Source organism: Poecilia reticulata, chromosome 17 (assembly GCF_904066995.2).
Source record: "Poecilia reticulata chromosome 17, P_reticulata-male-v2, whole genome shotgun sequence".
Taxonomy (NCBI): domain Eukaryota; kingdom Metazoa; phylum Chordata; class Actinopteri; order Cyprinodontiformes; family Poeciliidae; genus Poecilia; species Poecilia reticulata.
In genome coordinates, this window is record NC_088846.1 from 23,982,493 (window position 1) to 23,998,380 (window position 15,888).

Here is a 15,888-nt window from a genome sequence, read left to right on the forward strand (position 1 = left end):
CCGTTACAGATTCAGTCCCGATATGATAATAATAAAAAAAAGTAAGGAAATAAAACGGTAGAATGGGTGGAAGGCCAGACGCCTGTTTACAAGAGGGGCTGGGTCTCTGTCTGCTAGTGAGATGGCCCTGACCCACACTGATAACCAGTTGACATAGTTCCTGTAAGAACTGGGGTTAACTGGAATATGACTGTACACTTTATTATACGTTATTAAAACAATTTAAATCACGTTATTGACAATTTAAAACATGATAGATAGATAGATAGATAGATAGATAGATAGATAGATAGATAGATAGATAGATAGATAGATAGATAGATAGATAGATAGATAGATAGATAGATAGATAGATGAGTTGCCTGATGGATGGAAGGATTTATTTTGGATTACTGGTTGTTTGTTTCAATGGATGGATGGAAAATTATCAGATGTTGGACGGATGGACAGATCGATCAATCATGGGATGTTATTTTTGTCCAACAGCCATAATTATCAACAGGTTCTTGATGTTGCTGGTACTTTAACTCAAACTGTGGGCTTTGACTAGACAGAACTAAGATTGCGCTTTTAGGCAACAAACACTGAAGATGGGTTTGGTTTACAACAAAGAACAAATACACAGACAAGCAAATCTATAAAAACCATGTAAAAAATGAGGACAAACATTGAATACTTCGTTCTTTATTAAGACTTCTTTATGGAGCGCTGCATTAGATGCCAGATGTCCTCTGTTCTGGTGTCCAACTGATGCAGTTTTAGTCTCTGTGGCTCCTTCACGTTCCTTCCCATGAAAGTTAAGCTGGTACAGTCTTCCTGATTGTTCAGGCTCTTTCCCACGATGTCATCTTACTGGGTTTTGGAGACTTCTTTTAGCATCTTGCGGTCTGCTTTCAAGGTGAATTTCCATCAATGTTCAGATCTGGGCATGTTGGCAATTGTTTCCAATGTCCTCCTCTTGTGGACTACAGTGAAATGGCTGATTTCAAATTATCGCCGACCTCCTTAAATCCCTTACCAGATGTAGAAACGTGCGAGTGTCAGAGTAAAACTTCCTTCAAAAATGCTGAGAAATTATATTCTCATCATCTGCTCGTCCTTTTAGGATGGAGCAGACGAGGGGGTGACCTCAACAGAAATATTTTTTTAATTTCATTTCACAAAGCATTTTAAAATATCTTATCTCAAAAGACTCTTATCCCAAAGTGAAATTAATTTTTGTCATAACTTGTATTATATGAGAAACTTCAAATAGTCGATGGTGATGCTATAGGCAGGTAGGTAGCAGTCAGTCTTGCGACTAATCTGAAAACACCTCTGACTGAAGACTGTTGTTGTATGACAGTCTCATCATGACTGATATCAGGGTTTCCCTCGGTGTATTAAAAACCTGGCGGGCCACCAGGCTTGGTGTTGTTAATTTATTTGCTTTATATTATGATTGCCTTTTTAAAGACTTTACAGTTGGTGTTTAGATATCAATCTTCCAGTCTTCCAAAAATGCATAACTGTCAAATGATATTTTCACATTTCCTGTCAACTTTAAACATTTTTTGACTCAAAATCGCGGCGTTAGGCTGGATGACTGCCGAAGCGCCCTGAGCACCGGGCTTAGCAAGTTTTCTGGGGGAAACCAGAAACAATATTCCACGGCAACATTTCCTGGATGACGCCATAAGTTGTTAGCAAGCAATACTAATCCATCTCCTTTGCTTTTGCCACTCCTTTTTAAATCTCTGTCTGGTCTTACGGTTATAAAGCTGGGCAGAGAGATGTTGAAGTCTGTCTGTCTGGCTGTTTATCTCCCTCCTTTATATGGTTATTTTTATAACAAAGTATTGCACTATTTATTGTTTTCTATTGCAAAAAGCCAAAATAAATACATTTCAAAGAGATTTCAATTCAGATTAATGCTGAACTTGGTTTAAAAATATATCCTACACCTGCTTTATCGTATGGTTACATCTCTTGCAACTCAACAAAAGTTTGCAGCAAAAGTACTCCATTTCAGACGTAAGAAATACTGAAATGCTCAAGTATTTTCAGTAAAATTCAGGGCTGGGAATTTTAACATGTTAATATAAAACGGCTGGGAGTTTGTTTGTTTTTTTGTTCTGAAGCACTTGGGATGTTTTTAGGAGCTACTCAGACTCAAATGAAAGTGCATAATAGATCCCCTTTAACAATTTACTCATTTCATAAAAATTTTGTTTATTAAGCAGTTAGAACTAAAAAAACATGACAAATTTATGCGGTTTAAATGTAATGAATTTTGTGGTCTGCCAGTAGTTAACATTTGCTATTTTTGACACCAAAGCTGTACCTGTTTCAACTAAACCTTTTATTAAATAACCTAAAATTTGAAACATTCTCTCCCAATCAAATCAAATCTTGTTAAAAAAAAAAAACATAAAAATTGAATCATATTTATAAAACCTGGAAATCTTTTATGATTTTATTAAAATAAAGTCTCAACAAAGGTCCAGGAGTAACAAATCCTTGAAATTTTGGCTGAGAAGTGGTTCCATAAATGTTGACATTGGTTTTTGTATGGTCTTAATTTAAAAAAATTTTTTGCTACACACCTTGTAGTTGACAGTATTTGCGGGAATGTTGGTTGTTTGTTTTTTGCTCTTTTCTCTTAGAATTGTGATTTTATATGAAAAGCCTAATAAATATATAAAACCCTAAAAGTTTAATCATAAAGCACACACACACACACACACACACACAAAGAGCGACACATCGTGGACGGCTGGAAATGTTAGATGTGTTACGTCACAGCAAAGCAGCAATCAACCCCACCGTGAAATACAAAGTCCACCGAACGCGGCAGCATGTTAGCAAAGCCTGAGGCAGCGAGACACAAAACAGCCTCATAAATTTACTCCAAACCCAGAGACAGTGAACACACCTGCCTGGCGCAGCGGAGGCCCCACCTTAGCAAATACGAAGAGATCATCCGAATAAATAATTGCTCAGGCCAACACTTTTATTTGCTTTCTTCAAAAATATTTACCCGCACTAACAAATAGAGCAGCCGAACACATAAAAAGGGGATTTTTTTTTTCCCTCAGAGAGCCGACTCAAAATACAGAACTCACTTACAGAAATTATTATACCACCACCCTCTGGAAAACATCTGAAGCTCAATAATAGTTTCATGTTTTAATTACAGCAGGATAATCTCACGTTGGAAATGTAGAAAAATGCAGCTGGTATCTGGATTAGAAAGAAAGAAAGAAAGAAAGAAAGAAAGAAAGAAAGAAAGAAAGAAAGAAAGAAAGAAAGAAAGAAAGAAAGAAAGAAAGAAAGAAAGAAAGAAAGAAAGAAAAGAAGGGAGTATATAGGATACAACAAAGGAGGGAAGGAAAGTAGTACAAAGGAGTAAGAAGAAAGGTCACGGAAAGAAAAAAGGAGAAATTAAGAGTATAAAGCAGGGGTGTCCGAAGTCGGCCCTCATCCTGCATGTTTTAGTTCTCTCCCTGGTTTGACACACCTGCATCAAATGATGGCTCATTAGAGGCCTAAGGAGAACATTGACTTGCTGAGGAGGTTGTTACAACCACTAGGGAGAGAACTAAAACATGCAGGATGCCGGCCCTCGAGGACTGACTTTGGACACCCCTGGTATAAAGGATACAACAACAAAAAAGAAAGAAAGAAGGAAGAATACGAAGGATAAAGGGCACAAGGAATGGACAGAGGGAGGAAGGAAAGGACACAAGGAAGAAAGTATAAAAGAATACAAGGACTGAAGGGAGAAAGAAAAGAATAATAAAAGAATATAAATGAAAAAGGAAGGAAGGGATAAACAGACATAGGAAATGGACACAAAATAAGAAGAAAAGTTACAAGGAAGGAAGGAAAGAAAAATAGTATAGAGAGGGAAGGAAGGAAGCAAGGAAGGACGAATAGAATTAAATTTACTTGTTACAGCAGCACAGTAATAAAATATACCCCATGTAATAGAAAATATATTAAAAAACTATAAACAACTGCATATTTATAAAGTGAAATAATACAAGGAAAGAAGGAAAGGAAGGAAGGACAGATGGAACAATCTAGTCAGGAAGGAAGGACGAACATAACAGACGGCAGGAAGGATGGTATGACAAGGAAGGAAGAAAAAAGACAGAATGAAGGACATAAAGGAAGGAAGGACAGGAGTAAGAAAGGAACGATGCCAAAAAAAGAAGGATTGAAAGGACACAACATTTAGAAACGGGAAAACAGTCTGGAAATACAAACACCCTTCCGCCCTTCGTAATGTATTTCCCCATATTTATCCAGGTCAATATTGAAATCAATTTCCATCCTTTACTAAACTTTATAGGAAAACTTCAAACACAAGAACTGTTTACATCCGAAATGTTTGGCACAAGAGATTTAGCTAAAAAAAACAGTTTGTTATTGTAAAGTTACATTTATTTATTTTTTACTGCTTGAGTAGCATGTCTTAATTGTAACTTTTAATAGCACTTCTTCCTGAAAGGACAAGTAAATAACCTGTGTTTTGAGCAATATTTGTGTTTATTTAATCGTGATTAATCAACTACTGAAATAATCATCAGCTAATTTAGTAATCGATCAATCATTAACTGGAGTATAAGGACTCAAAAAAGGCTTTTGCTGAAAGAACAACATAATCAAAGCAGTAATTAAGCAAAAACGGAATAAAATGCATATTAAATTTGCACTTAAGATAAAAAAAACACCTTTTTCTGTAAATATGTTTTACCCAAAACTTCTTAAGTGGAATAATTTTAGCTTCACTCAGTTCAAATCAACTAAAGGAACGCCGTGTTACTTCACTTTAGAAAATAAAATGTAAATTTTCTTATTTAAAAAATAAAATAAATTATTTATTTGCATATTTAAAAGCATTTCCAATGTCGTATAGATGAAAAATCTGTAGAACGTCCCAAATATTTTCATCCGATCAATCGATTAATCGTCAGTTACTAGAATAGTCGTTAGCTGCAGCCCTACTTCTTTAAGTTTCAGATCTGGAACGAAGCTTAGCTGCACCGTTGCAGTGAAAGTCCCCGTTTAGTGAAGCCGACATGAAAGGTGTGTGAGTGTGTCACGTTCAGCTCACTGTGGTTTCCTCTGACACCAGATGTGGTGTGGTTTGTTCATTAGCCATCACTTCTCTCTACACTGAGACAACCTTTGACTTATTTGTCATTGTTGTAGTTTATTCTTTTTTAAATAAATAGATAAATAAATAAAGCATGATAAACTCAACCAGTGCTGCAGAAATTAACATCTATACTGTTGCATTCAAGTCCTACTAACTATGCAGTACATATGCATTCAAATTTAGCAACATAAACAAGCAGTTGTTGTGATTATAACAATGATATTTGTTTGTAGTGACGTTTTCCAGCAAGCAAATTAACCCTAAAACCCTCATCCACCTGTAGTGGGTTGATTACAAAACCACTATTAACAATCTGCAACTTTGATGTAAAAAAGAAAAAAAAAAAAGAAAATAGATTCATTTTCCCCGCCTTGAAAAAAAAGGAAGGTCAAAACCAGTAACTGATCCACACCTCCCTCTAGTGGCCAGAGGCAGCATTGCATCCGTGATGAGGCTATTTGAATGATGAATAATCATTGCCCATCAAAAGAAGGATAGTTTAGATGTTTATTTATATTTTATGTATTTTTACTTGGTGATTTATATCCAAACTCAAAAAAACAACAACCTGTTTTCACATTTATGTCAAGTTTTTCTATTAAAATACATCTATTTTAGCATTTATATGCAAAGTTTGAGTTCAATCTTTCATTATTATATTAACCCCAGATGTTGCTTAAGTTTCTATTTTTATCTCCACCAGTTTTTATCGACATGTTCAGATTTTGAAGCTCATTTTCAGATTTTCATTGTCAGAAACAAATTTCATTTTTATTCATTTTTGTTTTGTTTTTGCGTATCAGAACAGAACAAAAACAAGTAAGTAGCAGTATAAAAGTATGCCAAAAAAGTGTTAAAATAAACCTAAAAATAAAAAATGTACATTTAAAAAACAATCTTATTTAAAAAAGGAATCATTAGCGTACATTTTATGTTATTTTCCTATATAATGTATGTATTTTTTATGTATTTATTTAGAAATTAACTCCAATACAGAACAAAGAATATAAAAGTATAAAAAATCTGCTAAAAAATGTGCTACAATATATTTTAAAATAAATAATAATGCATATCTTTCCAGAAATATTTTACTATCATGTAGTTTATGTTATGGTGCTGTAAAAACACCTTGTGAATGTGTTATCTTGAAAGGAGCTATATTAAAAGAAATGAGCTTACTTCATTAACTCCAGTCACTGCAGTTAATTATCAACATATCGGCTTTTAAGAACCTTAAAAATAACTGCTGATTACTTCTTATCTGTGCAAAAGTGCGCTTTAAGGATATTGCAAAAGTAAGGTATGGTAATATTCACATTTATTATGCGCCAACACACAGGCCCCAAACACCAAGTTTAATTTTACACTTATTTTGTGGCCCAGACTGTGACTGAAGCATGCATTGTATAAACGAGGCACCGGTCCAAGCGATACCGAGCTAAATTTAGAATTGTTTAATTTTTTTTTTCCTGGAAGCACTCCCTGCAGGAACAGAGGCTCTTGAAAAAGAAAAAGAAGAAGAAAGAAAATCATAAATTATACATTAAGTAAACTCGAAGAACAGGTCTGGTCCGATGTCCTTCGAACGTGGTGTGGTTCCCCTCCGATTGAGCTGATAGGACAATTCACATTGCCCTCCCTGCTATCGGCATCATAAATATGACAATAACTCATGTTTCAGTACCTCCTGCCAGCGGTGACAGTAACTGGGAACTCGCTGAGTAGCAAAGTTCAGCTGTGGTCAATGATAAAACTCACTTAGACACAAGCAAAGTTCACTTGGCTCCAAAAGCCTCTGCTGCGCGTTTCTGTACATGAGGAAGATTTTTCCAAAAACGCGGCTTCCCGCCCGGGACAGCAGCTCGAAAACAGTAAACACGCCAGACAAAAGCTGCATGGCAGATATTCTCCAACTCGTCCGCGGTGTGTTTTCAGTAATTCCAGTCCGACAAGCAGCCAGTGTGACAACGCAACGATGGTGATGAAACTGACTTATGAGAGATAAGAGTTGACGAAATCTAACGCTGCATCAGGTGTTATCTGTCAAAAGCACAGAAACCAATCTAAAACAGCAGAAGTCACTTCTCTAGGAATACAGTCGGGCGATTGTTTTGTTATTGTTTTTTATCGAATTTTGGGGTATTGAAGATTTAATTATTTTTTTTAAATCTGGATTTTTTTTTCCCCCCTTGGTTTTTCATAGTTGAGTGATGTGAGTGGGACAAGGCCGCCATTTTGTTTGATAAGTGTGCTTTTTAGCTTGTATTTATTCGGACTTTGAGTTCAGATCAACTCTATGATGGGATATAAGGGTCAAGTTATAAGTTTTTACTTTTAATTTCAAGAATTAAATCATAATATTAGGAGAATTAAGTAGTATCTTTAGAACAACTCCAACAAATTAGCTATCCAAGCTTTCTTTTCTCATTACAGTGGGGAGAACAAGTATTTGATACACTGTTGATTTATCAGGTTTTCCCACTTGCAAAGCATGTAGAAGACTGTAATTTTTATCATAGGCACTCTTCAACTGTGAGTGATGGAATCTAAAACAAAAATCCAGAAAAATACAATGTATGATTTTTAAATAATTAATTTCCATTTTATTGTGTGAAATAAGTATTTGATCATCTATCAACCAGTAAGAATTTTGGCTCTCACAGACATGTTAGTTCTTCTTTAAGAAGCCCTCCTGTTCTCCACTCATTACCTGTATTAACTGCACCTGTTTGAACTCGTTACCTGTATAAAAGACACCTGTCCACACACTCAATCAATCAGACTCCAGCATCTCCACAATGCCCAAGACCAGAGAGCTGTGTAAGGACATCAGGGATAAAATTGTAGACCTGCACAAGGCTGGGATTGGCTACAGGACACTAGGCAAGCAGCTTGGTGAGAAGGCAACAACAGTTGGTGCAATTATTAGAAAATGGAAAAAATACAAAATAACGGAAAATCTCCCTCGGTCTGGGGCGCCATGCAAGATCTCACCTCGTGGAGCATCATTGATCTTGAGGAAGGTGAGGAATAAGCCCAGACCTACACGGCAGGACCTGGTCAATGACCTGGTCAATGACCTGAATAGAGCTGGGACCACAGTCTCAAAGAAAACAATCAGTAACACTCTACGCCGTCAAGGATTAAAATCCTGCAGTACATGCAAGGTGCCCTTCCTCAAGCCAACGCATGTCAAAGCCCGTCTGATGTTTGCAAATGACCATCTGAATGATCCAGGGGAGGAATGGGAGAAGGTCATGTGGTCTAATGAGACAAAAATATAACTTTTTGGTTTAAACTCCACTCGTCATGTTTGGAGGAAGAAGAATGATGAGTACAACCCCAAGAACACCATCCCAACCGTGAAGCATGGTGGTGGAAACATCATTCTTTGGGGATGCTTTTCTGCAAAAGGGACAGGACGACTGCACCATATTGTAGGAAGGATGGATTTGGCCATGTATCGTGAGATTTTGGCCAACAACCTCCTTCCCTCAGTAAGAGCACTGAAGATGGGTCGTGGCTGGGTCTTCCAGCATGATAACGACCCAAAACACACAGCCAAGGCAACTAAAGAGTGGCTCTGTAGGAAACATCTTGAGGTCCTGGAGTGGCCTAGCCAGTCTCCAGACCTGAATCCAATAGAAAATCTTTGGAGGGAGCTTAAAGTCCGTGTGGCCCAGCGACAGCCCCGAAACCTGAAGGCTCTGGAGGAGATCTGTATGGAGGAGTGGGCCAAAATCCCTGCTGCAGTGTGTGCAAACCTGGTCAAGAACTATAGGAAACGTCTGATCTCTGTAATTGCAAACAAAGGTTTCTGTACCAAATATTAAGTTTCTTTTTTCTGGTGTATCAAATACTTATTTCACACAATAAAAAGGAAATCATACATTGTATTTTTCTGGATTTTTGTTTTAGATTCCATCACTCACAGTTGAAGAGTACCTATGATAAAAATTACAGTAAAATTACAGCTTTGCAAGTGGGAAAACCTGAAAAATCAACAAATCAACAAAATTTTCTTTTTAGAAAAGAATGGGAGGAAAAAAAAGTCTAGTATGAAAAAAAATCTGAAATGTAATTTTTATGCCATAGATAAGATCCTCCATTTCAGTTCCAGGGTAGATGATACTATAAATCTTCATAGTTGAAACATTTCTATACACTGCCCAGAAAGACACGAATCAGTTTTCTCAACCAATCACACCAAACTTTTCCGTTTAAGGTCATTCAGGGTCACCAAAATTATTTCTATTTGCTAAATGCCAGAAAAATGACACGTTTTTCAGGTGCTTGTTATTTCCTTCGAATTCAAAGGTTTACAGATAGGAAGATTTTGTGGGCTTCTGATAGGTAAATTCGCATTATTTTAATTAAATAGAGGCACACTTGTGAATGGATTTTAAGGAAAACAAACTCCTTCCATGTTTGATGTGAAAAAATAAAAATAAAATCAGCCAAGATGGCAGAAAGTGAACTGAGAACCTCTATAAGTCTGATTAAACATTGGGCAAAATGTCCATCTTATGAATGTTTATTTGTGCTGAACAATAAATCAATAACAACATATATATTGTGATAGATGTATGATCAATATCAACAGATAATATGTTAGAAAATTCAATTTAAAGAATATTCTCTGAACTCCGATCAGGAACCGCAAAGCTAAGCGAAGCTTTGTGGAATTAGCTAACTCTCTCACTCTTTGGTTACCTAGCAACAACTTGTATTGCAAGTTGTGGTTACCTAGTAACAACCTCTTGAGTAACTTAGGCAGCAGCAGTTTAAGGTTTGGCCACTGTGCCTCATAACTACTAAAAAATAAAAACACGCAGCATTTCAGATATTTAAAACCAAAAACTAATCAACAATTATCAATATCAACTGATATAAAACGCTTTTCTCGCGATATGATTTTTAGCCATATTGTCAGCCATTGGGCTACACAGGTAGGAGACAAATCCTTTGAGAATATCAACCACAGATAAAAAGCAGAAGAGCTTGTAAAAGCTGGTAAATGAGCTGACAGGCCACTCAGCAACGAAGAGGCCATTTCTAAAAAAGGCAGCAGAGAAAGCGAGAACAGTTTGGGAATATACTTAAAAACAAACACTTTGAATCTAAATTTTCAATTAAACTTGAAACAAGCCTCAAAAACACCATCCCAATTGGAAGGTACGATGGTGGCAACATCATCACATGTGGCTGTTTTTCTGCAAAATAGTTTGATACATAAAACAAACCATATGACATAATAAAATATTTAATATTTAAGCAACATCTGAAGACATCAGCCAGGAAGCTGAAGCTTAGCCACAAAAAGAACCCAAGCATTTTCATCACATTACCTACAAAGTCAACATTTTGGGGTTGCCATCGCAACTTCCACAGAAAACGTATGATTTATAATCCAATATTCCAGCAATCTGTGGAAGCCTAAAGTTTTGTTTGAAAACGAAACTCTACAAAACACTAAAGAAATGCTTATGATCCCCCTCTATCATTATTCTGACATTTATCAACCAGCGATATTATTTTAGCTACCTAAAACATTAAAGGTTTGGTCTGATGTAATGGCAAACAGTAAAGAAACAGAGATTTGGTTCACATCCTACATCTCTGATCTATTCTGATTTTACTACAATTACACAACGGTTTCAGGTTTCTCCAATCTGAAACTCAAAGTTAGACTTTGAATTCCAAAGGAATCTTAACTGCCCTGGCTTTACCAGTAAGATTGTAAAACCAAAGCAATTATGCTGTTAAGAACCATCCTATTGAACTCTTATATAAGCAGTTATAAACTGAAGCAGATAATTATTTCAGCTCTGTAAATCATTGACTTATATTTAGTTTAGTTTGACTTTTAACTTGTGGAAAGAAGTTGAAACATTCATCACGACCGCCAAAGATTCAAAACGATAAGTTAATAAATTATCCAATCACAGAAGCCTCAATGGATGCCTCAAATATTCTCGTTCGAAAAGCTCGACGTTGATGAATGTGATGGAAGTACAGGTTTCAAGGAAAATATTCAAATTTAAAACGCACCGGATGTGATTTACAAATAACTGGAACTTTGGGAGTAAAATGTGTATTAAAGATGTCCTTCACAGGATATTTTCTTTTTTTGGAACCATTCTCTGAAAATCTGAGACAGAGTTGTGTGTGAAAATCTCAGCATTAACAACAATACTGAGTTCAAGTAACTTAATTCCCTTTTCTATTTCACTCTGATGCTCCATCTCTAAATTGTCTTCTCTATAATCGAGCACTTCATTCACTGTTGGTGTTAAACAAACAATGGAACAGGTTTACCTAATAAAGTGGCCTCTGAGTGTATCTTAGCTTGTTCATTAATCAGTTTAAGTTTCTATTGTTCTTTGGGTCTTTCGGACTCTTAAGTAATCCTTTCTAACGATTTCATACCTTTGAATAAACAGTGCAATTCCTACATATTTGACCATTTTGTTTTCTATAGCTTTGTATTTTTTGTGTTTTCTTGAACACTTGTGGTCGGCTGTATAATGTTATGCCATATTTTCATCGACCGTGGTTCCCCATTTTAGCTAGTTAACTTATGGATTATGACAGTTGTTCCTTTCAGATCATAACATTTTTTAATAGAAATTATGTATTTTGTCAAAATTTGGAAATTATGACTGAAATTTAATAAGAAATCATGATACTGTCGGGTTTGTAGCTTTAAGTGTTTTGAAGCTACAAACCCGTGACAAATTACAGTGTAATTTGTCACTGTAGGGGGAACAATAGTACTAATAGTAATTGTAATAATAATCAATTATGACACTAAATTATACATCCACAAACTATATTCATATTTGCTATCTAACAGTAAAAAAAATAAATTCACATGGAAAAAAAACCTGAGCTTTTGGTTCATTTTCAGAGGCTTCATAGTAGTGCTACCGTGCTAGTGCTAGCTTGAAACAAAACTATAGGTTCTAGCTGTTATTCAATTCCTCCAACATTACAGAGCAAATTCATGTTTTGTTAAGCAGACATAAAATGTTATCTGCGACTGTTTTACTTTTTGAGCATAAAGTAGATCTGTTTAGCTAAGCTGCTATCCCACACATCCTATGCTAGTGCCAACGCTAATGCAGAAATCCCTGTTGATTTTTCAGCGTTAGAACTTTTTTAAAAACAGATTTGATTGTTTCTTTAAAACTTTGAAGAAATGGGTCTTTAAACACAAACATGACTGTATCTTTAAATATGTGTTTTGAAATCTGTTTAATTTGAATTTAACTTTTTTTTGGCATTCCTAGTAAAGAGTTATAAAGAAATTTTAAAAAACAACATATTCATCTTTTAGAGCAGTTGGAAGGGTTGGACAATATGGCTGAAAAACTTATCACACTATTTCATCAGTTGATATCAATAATCGTCAATATTGATAATTACTAATAAGTTTTATGTTTTAAGTATGCGGAATACTCCCAAATCCGTGGCATGACCTTTTTTGTTTTATCCCAAGTTTTCACTCCACGCCGTTTTTTTTATTTTTAAGCAGTTGTGAGGCATAGTGGGGAAACCTTAAATTGCTACTGTTACTGAACTAGTTGTTGCTAGGTAACCAAAGAGTGAGAGAGTTGCTAGGTAACCAAAGAGTGAGTTAGAAAGTTAATGTAACCTTGCTAAGCTGACTGTGAGGTTGAGTAGCTAAGGTCTTTCCTCTCCCAGAATGCTGTGCGGTTCTGGAATGGAGTTGAGTGAATAATGTTGAACATTGAACAGTCTATCAGATGTATTACCTACTGATATTGATTATGTCTATCCTGATACATGCTGTTATTGATTTATTGTCACACCACAGACAAATGCTACATCTCTTTTTAAGTATTTCTGAAACAGTAGAAGTTTATGCAAGTACGGTCGATTCCCGTTTATTCGCAGTTCAGTTCTCATCGATTTCCCCATTTGTGGAATATAATACAAATTATTCAAGGAAAATCCACCTATTTGCATATTTGTTTTTTATTATCTGAAATATTCAAAGGAAAATGCAGCTTTATAAGCTGGACTAAGTAAGCTCCATGTTACTTGAGATGTTAAATACTGTACCTTTTTCTCATTTTAATAAAAACAAACTGCTTCGTCATAGTTGGATGAGAGTGAACAGGTTTGTAACCTTACAAAAAGACATTATCAGCTCTGCACTTTGACAGGTTTATCTGGGATATATCTAATCAGTCTAATCGGTTACGAGTCACTTTGTTTTGTGAAGTAACTTTTTTTTTTCCATCTGTGTGCAAAAACATGGCACACCCACAGCTGAGCTTAAATTTCTGACCTCAACAAAACATGTCTGAGTTTAGCGGATAATAAGAAGGTTTTGAGTCTGATTAACTTTATCCAGTTTATTATTGCATTTTACATCAAATATTCCAGAACGTAATCAATATACAGTCTGTCATAGCAACTATTTCAGTTGTTTTTTTTAAATTACTTAAAGCTGCAATATGTAATTTTTATTAAAAAACTTTTTTTTTGCATATTTGTTGAAACTGTGGCTATCATGACAGAATGGTATGAGACAGATAATATGTGAAAAAACATCAATCTCTTCTGCTTTCTCCCTTTGCTCCCACTGTTAACTAGAAATAACCAATCAGAGCCAGTGGGCGGGCCTTAGTGCTGCCAATCACCCTCACCTCTTTGTTCTCTGCTATGCTGCTAGCACAACCTGTTGTGAATGCTCAGGCATAGCCACCAATGACAATGGATAAACAGTTTTCCTGCAACAGTAAGTTGTTTCTCCACCATTAGCACATTTAGTAGCAACTACATGAGGTTGATTGACAGCGCCTCAGGCCATCCTTCTGGCTCTGATTGGTTGTTTTTGGTTGGAGCAGTGCATTTCTTCAGACGGGAATATCTCAAGGAGAATTCCCAAAAATTTTACTCCAGTTGGAGTAGCACTACTTCAACATATATTTACTCAAATAAAAGTAAAAAGTAGCCGTCTAATAAATTACAAATGGTAAGTTTTGGTAAAAAGTCTACTCACCTAATGAGTAAAATATCAATCATTTAATATTTAAAATTTTTAAAATCAGATGGAATATAAAGTTAAGTGGATTTTAAGGACAAAATTTATAATAAGTTCTATAAAAGTAACAAAAAATAACAAAATCAGAAAACAAAGATTTTTTCCAAATCAGTTTCTTTCACAAAAAAAAAAAACAACTTTTAAACTTTAACACAAACTGCAGGTGTGTATCTGTGTCTGGTGAATTTTTGGTTTAAACATGTTTGTTTTGAATTCAGTTGGTAGAAAGTCCAAACATTTAACTCAAATAAGAGTGAAAATACTTCATAATAAAAATACCCAAGTAAAGGTAAAAAGTACAGCGTAGTTTTTTTTAATGTAATTCGAGTAAATGTAAGTAGTTATTACTCAAATCTGTTCATAACATTCTGTCACAACATGGTGACAATCTTAATTTTACTCTAACACTCTTTAGGATGTCTTAATATCACATTTTACCTCAGTAAAGATTTTAATTTAACAGTCAATTCCAGAAAAACAGGAAAACGTTTACCCATTAACAGAGATAATTCACCTAAATACCTGCAGCAAACACAAAGAGATAAAGCACCCGGATTGGTGAGCCACATGTCGCCTTGAAATGTAAGACGATTTGAAAGGTGTCTACTTTCAGAGGAACACAAACCACCTCACTTCTCCGCCGTGCAACAGGAGTCCCGTTGGAGACCTGCGGGGTAGAAAAGTTCCAACGGCCTCCTGAGAAAAGCCAGAAGTGGCTCGTGTCGCGGGCTGCCGCGTGCACCAAAGTAAGCGTGACACCCACGGAGGTGGAGAGGGAGAGCCGCCAAAAACAACACGACGGCACGCTGCCGGGACAGCAGCTTTCAGCAGCAGCTCATGAAAGAATGCATGACAGCTCCCTGTGTGACTTCAATAAGATAAACCATTCCTTCCTGTGAGCAATTAGCAACAGTTGTTTATTCAGGAAATTACACTGGTGGCCATTTAGAGCAGAGAGGAAAGATGCACCGCACTTCTTGGAGAGAAGCAAACGCAGGCAAAACAGGATCTGATTTTACTTTAAAGCTGCAGTACTTTTGTTTTAAAACATCGGTTTTGTACATATTTGTCAGAACTGTGACTGTCATAAAAGTAGAACATAAGCAGAGGTGGCCAAAAAATGTACTCAAATAAGAGTAGTCACTACTTCAACATATTTTAACTCAAAAAAAGGCATGAAGTGGCCATCCAAAAAACTACTACAGTACAAAAAGTATTTGGTAAAAATGATAGTAATTATCAAAACATCAATCATTTAATGCTTAAAAATTACATCAACATGAAATTATGTGGGAATTTTGGTATTTTATAGCTCAAAATGAAACTAATTACAAAATAACAAAATTAGGCAAAAGAAACATTTTTCCATATCAGTTTCTTTCAGTAAAAATCTTATGAAGCTTCAACAAAAACTGCAGGTGTGTGTCTGTGTCTGGTGAATTTTTGGTTAAGACATGTTTGAGTTTCATTCAAAATCCAGAAATTTTACTCAAGAGTAACAATACTCCATAAAGAAGTTACTCAAGTAAAAGTAAGCAGTACAGCGTAGTAAAAATACTCCTAAAAGTATTTTTTTTTCCAAAAGTTACTGAAGTTACATTATGAGACAGATAATCTGTGAAAACATCGATCTCCTCCACCTGAGCTACTGTTGCCATCTGAAAAA

At 35.6% G+C, this 15,888-nt stretch overlaps 1 protein-coding gene across 1 annotated transcript in view; it reads right to left on the minus strand.

Annotated features, from left to right (window-relative positions):
• LOC103479907 (guanine nucleotide binding protein (G protein), alpha activating activity polypeptide, olfactory type) overlaps positions 1-15,888 on the minus strand; it is a 79,963-nt gene that overhangs the window by 56,147 nt on the left and 7,928 nt on the right. The window lies entirely within an intron of this gene.